Source organism: Neofelis nebulosa, chromosome 6 (genome assembly GCF_028018385.1).
Source record: "Neofelis nebulosa isolate mNeoNeb1 chromosome 6, mNeoNeb1.pri, whole genome shotgun sequence".
NCBI lineage: Eukaryota > Metazoa > Chordata > Mammalia > Carnivora > Felidae > Neofelis > Neofelis nebulosa.
Window position 1 is genome coordinate 32127719 of NC_080787.1, and position 6000 is coordinate 32133718.

Consider the following 6000-nt stretch of genomic DNA (forward strand, 5'->3'; position numbering starts at 1 on the left):
ATCATACCAGTTGCTTCAGAAAACTGAGTAATTCTCTTACCTGCAGGCTGTATGTCAGGGTTCTCAAATTTTTCTGTGGATGTCGCAGAGTCCCCTTTTTTTAATGTGGAAATTAATATATTTACTAATAAAAGTAATTTGATTTTATTTTTTTTATTTTTTTATTATGAAATTTATTGTCAAATTGGTTTCCATATAACACCCAGTGATCATCCCAACAGGTGCCCTCCTCAGTACCCATCACCCACCCACCCTACCCTTCCACCCCCCATAAACCCTCAGTTTGTTCTCAGTTTTTAGGAGTCTCTTATGTTTTGGCTCCCTCCCTCTCTAACCATTTTTTTTTCCTTCCCCTCCCCCATGGTCTTCTGTTAAGTTTCTCAGGATACACACTAATATAAGTAATTTTAGAGTACAGTATAGCCAAGTACAGTATCATTTAAAATAAGTCAGTGCTGGGGCTTCTGGGTGGCTCAGTCTGACTTCGGCTCAGGTCATGATCTGGCAGTTCATGAGTTCAAGCCCCTCATCAGGCTCTGTGCTGACAGCTTGGAGCCTGGAGCGTGCTTCAGGTTCCATGTCTCCCTCTCTCTCTGCACCTCCCCTGTTCACACTCCATCTTTCTCTTTCTCTTTCTCTCACTCTCTCTCTCCAAAATAAATGAACATTAAAAAAAATTAAAATAATTCAGTGTTGTTATGTTTGTTCATTTGGTGTATGAGGGAAATCATACTAACTGGAAGTAAAAGTGTAATTTCTATGAATTTGCTCCATAAAATTTACTAAGAAATATACAGAATATTGTCTCTCTTAAGCCTGGTGACTATTACATTTAACATGATTATGAACTAAATTACAAATCTGCAAGCCTGAATGTTTTGTTATTTTAAATATCTAGTACAGAACATTAATCCAATAAAGAATATATTGGACAAAGGGCTAGTATCCAAAATCTATAAAGAACTTACCAAACTCCACACCCAAAAAACAAATAATCCAGTGAAGAAATGGGCAGAAAACATAATAGACACTTCTCTAAAGAAGACATCCAGATGGCCAACAGGCACATGAAAAGATGCTCAATGTCACTCCTCATTAGGAAAATACAAATCAAAACCACACTGAGATACCACCTCATGCCAGTCAGAGTGGCTAAAATGAACAAATGAGGAGACTATAGATGCTGGTGAGGATGTGGAGAAACGGGAACCCTCTTGCACTGTTGGTGGGAATGCAAACTGGTGCACCATTCTGGAAAGCAGTGTGGAGGTTCCTCAAAAAATTAAAAGTAGATCTACCCTATGACCCAGCAATAGCACTGCTAGGAATTTACCCAAGGGATACAGGAGTTCTGATGCATGGGGGCACTTTTACCCCAATGTTTATAGCAGCACTTTCAACAATAGCCAAATTATGGAAAGCCCAAATGTCCATCAACTGATGAATGGATAAAGAAATTGTGGTTTATATACACAATGGAATACTACGTGGCAATGAGAAAGAATGAAATATGGCCCTTTGTAACAACGTGGATGGAACTGGAGGGTGCTATGCTAAGTGAAATAAGTCATACAGAGAAAAGACAGACACCATGTGTTTTCACTCTTCTGTGGATCCTGAGAAACTTCACAGAAGACCATGGAGGAGGGGAAGGAAAAAAAGAGAGAGGGAAGGAGCCAAACCATAAGAGACATTTAAAAACTGAGAACAAACTGAGGGTTGATGGGAGGGTGGGGGGTTGGGGGGGGAGGGGAAAGTGGGTGATGGGCATTGAGGAGGACTCCTGTTGGGATGAACACTGGGTGTTGTATGGAAACCAATTTGACAATAAATTTTATATTAAAAAATAAAAAATAAGACATTAGGTTTGATTCTCAAAAAAAAATGTGTCTTTAATACAAGATATAACTTAGATGTCATTTTTTCCCCTAAGCATCTTTATGTCAGCATTTTCATTAGTTGTATCACTTTTATATATATAGTTTTAACACACAAAATAAATACTTAAATTTTAGTTTACCTTATATTTGCCTAATCATTGTCAGAAAGCATTTATCAGCTGTCCACCTAATTCTCTACTTGTTGAGGGCTTACCAGATGCTAGGCATTGTGCCAAATTATCTCATTTAGGCTTCCCAATAGTGTTATGACAAACTAATGAGCTAGAAGGTATTATGTCCATTTCACAGATGAGGAAATCAGGACGTAAGAGAGAAGTTCATGACTTCAAGACTACAAGGCTGGTAAGAGCAGGATGTGTCACACTCAGAGTTGTCTGGCTTCATTGCCCTTTAATTTAACCATGGCCAGTTCTTCCCCCCAGCCAAATATACTTTCTGCTGTCCCTCAAGTGACATGGCTCAGGGAAGCATATAAGTGCTAGAAGATAATAAAACTTAAGCAAAATAGGGACAAGTAAGTGCTTTTTTATGGCTCAGAGAATTGAGGGTAGGCACATAAAAACCCCATACCCAAATGAGGTGGTTCAAGGACTACTATTCCAACAAGTCAAGGGGAACTTCTTGGGAGAAAGGAGTATTTCAAGACTTTCTTGAGGTACAGAAGAATTTAGTGGTTAAGAGGAGAAAGCTGAATATAATGTAAGTTAGCAGAAAGCTGAGAGATAAACCAGGACTTGGAGCAAATTGACAAAAACATAAAAAGAATTAAGATACTCAAAAGTGCTTTCACACATAGGTAGCATTTGGGCTTAGCACAACCACATTCATGTGATAATCCTGACTTCATATCAGTTAGCAAAGTCAGCCCCACCTTCAATACTAAAAAATGTATTAGGAATAATTTGGTTTTACTAAGACTTTATCAGTATGCCATGAAAGTGGCATGCTCTAGAAATGATTCTGGCATTGCAAGACAAGCATCATTGCCATAGGCAGGCTTTCTGAGGCACTCTCCTGGCTCTTCAATCCTTGTAGGCAGCTTTCCTAGAGGGGATAAATAGAAAATGTTACACTTTAATTCTGGTTTGGTGCAAGATGGTGATGTGTTTCAGCTTTGATTATGTGCTGTAGGATATTTTAGACGTGTAAGAGCATTTTGATGTGTTTTCTGAAAAGTTATAAATTTCAACATTTTAAATCAAGATTATGTTTCTAAAGTAAAGTTAGCTCTATTTTATTTAATATATGCTTAAAATAATTACACTTAACTATAGACTGAAACTAGCATACATTTTTGTCATTAAACATTTTTGTAGCAGTTATAAAGGTTTTCATATGAATATATAAAATGCTCTAACAGTATAAAAGATATATTGAATATTTGATATGCATACCTCAACTGGGACAGCAAGGTTTTTTTTAATAAATATGTCAGAACAGCAAATGATTCAAGCTTTGCATTGAATGCATATTTTTATATATTAGAGTCATGTTTTTGGTGTGTTGATGTCTTCTTTCTATTCACCCACATTTGTAATTCAGTTTTATCATATCACTGGATCACTGGAAAGCCTTTTTGTACCTGGCCAGGTTATAAATACATAACAAATATTTTACTAACAGGATCTGGGTCTTTGGGTTATCTGTTTGTAACTTGGCTAATAAAAGTCAGTAGGATGCCAAACTACCCTTTTCCTGTCCAGCCTATAAACTCTATCCTTAGGTAAAGGAAGTACTGAAGCTGGTCACCCTGTTTTCATCAGCATCATAACCATGACTGGTTGTCCCACTGGCCGTGTTGCTGTAATCATTGTTGATGGTGTTGTGGTTCTCATTATTTCTATCACATATTTCTTGAATATTCCTGTCCCATCTGCCTACAAACTCTTCAGCTAGGCCCAGATTCCTGAGAACCAAGACAACTACTTGATCACTACCTGCCAAAGAAGGCCCACAGAAGGACTCATCACAAAGGGATGAGGGGAGCCAGGGAACGATGGAGTTATGGGGGTCACAAAAATAAAGGGAAGAAGAAGAATCATGTTGGAATATAGAGATTGTTGGCAAGGTCAAATGTTGCAGATGTGTACAAAGGATAAATGCTGAGAAATGGTTGCTAATCTTGGCATTTGGAAAATCATAAGTGACCAGAGAATGATAAGGAAGGAATCAGAGAAACTTTCTCTTAACTTGCCCACAAGAGCTGTCAAGAAAGCTGTCTCTTTCTTGAAGATCACAAAACACCCTCCTTCCATCAACCGTGTTTGTTCTCTATCATTAAGAGTCTCTTATAGTTTGTTTCCCTCTCTCCTCTTTCCTCTCCACCTTCCCATATGTTTACCTGTTGTGTTTCTTAAATTCCACATATGAGTTAAATCATATGGTATTTGTCTTTCTCTGATTGACTTATTTCACTTAGCATGATACATTCTAGCTCCATCCATGTCATTGCAAGTGACAAGATTTCATTATTTTTGATGGCTGAGTAATATTACAATGTATATCCGTACCACATCTTCTTCACCCATTCATCAATTTGAACATTTGGGCTCTCTCCAGTTTGGCTATTGTTGATAATGCTGCTATAGACATTGGGGTCCATATACCCCTCCTATCATTATTTTTATATCCTTTGGGTAAATACCTACTAGTGAAATTGCTGGATCATGAGATAGTTCTATTTTTATTTTCTGGAGGAACCTCCATACTTTTCTCCATAGTGGCTTCACTAGTTTGCATTCCCACTAGCAGTGTAAAAGTGTTCCCCTTTCTCCACATCCTCACCAACACCTGTCACTTCTTGTGTTATTAATTTTAGCCATTCTGACAGGTGTGAGGAGGCATCTCATTGTGGTTGATTTGTATTTCCCAGTTGATCAGTGATGTTGAGCATCTTTTCATGTGTCTGTTAGCCATCTAGATGTCTCTGGAAAATTGTCTATTCTTATCCTTTGCCCATTTCTTAACAAGATTATTTGTTTTTCGGGTGTTTAGTTTGATAAGTTCTTTATGGATTTTGGATAGTATCCGTTTATCTATTATGTCATTTACGTATATCTTCTCCCATTCCATAGGCTGCTTTTTAGTTTTGTTGATTGTTTCCTTCACTGTGCAGAAGTTTTATCTTGATGAAGTCCCAAGAGTTCATGTTTGCTTTTGTTTCCCTTGCCTTTGGCAATGTATCTACTAAGAAGTTGCTATGGCTGAGGTCAAAGAGACTGCTGCCTAGGTTCTCCACTAGGATTTTGATGGTTTCCTGTCTCACATTTAGGTCTTTCATCCATTTTGAATTTATTTTGTGTGTGGTGTAAGAAAGTGGTCCAGTTTCGTTCTTCTGCATGTCGCCGCCCAGGTTTCCCAGCACCATTTGTTGAAGAGACTGTCTTTATTCCATTGGATATTCTTTCCTACTTTGTCGAAGATGAGTTGACCATAAAGTTGTGGGTTTGTTTCTGGTTTTTCTATTCTGCTCCATTGATCTATATGACTGTTCTGTGTAAATACTATACTGTCTTGATGATTACAGCTTTGTAACATAGCTTGAAATCCGGAATCGTGATGCCTCCAGTTTTATTTTTCTTTTTCAGGATTGCTTTGGCTATTCAGGGTCTTTTGTGGTTTTATACAAATTTTAGGATTGTCTGCTCTAGCTCTGCAAAGAATGCTGGTGGTATTTTGTTAGGGATTGCATTAAATGTGTAGATTGCTTTCAGTAGTATAGACATTTTAACAATGTTTGTTCTCCCAATCTGTGAGCATGAGATGCTTTTCCCTTTCTTTGTGTCCTCTTCAATTTCTTTCAGAAGTCTTCTATAGTTTTCAAAGTACAGATCTTTTTACCTTACTTTAGTTTATTCCTATGTATCTTATTTATTTGGGTGCAAATATAAATGGGATCGATTGCTTAATTTCTTTTTCTGCTGCTTTGTTATTGGTGTATAGAAATGCAATACATTTCTGCACGTTTATTTTATAGCCTGCGACTTTGCTGAATTCATATATTAGAGCAATTTTTTGATGGGGTCTTTTGGGCTTTCTACATAGAGAATCATGTCATCTGCAAATAGTGAAAGTTTGACTTCTTCCTTGCTGATTTGTA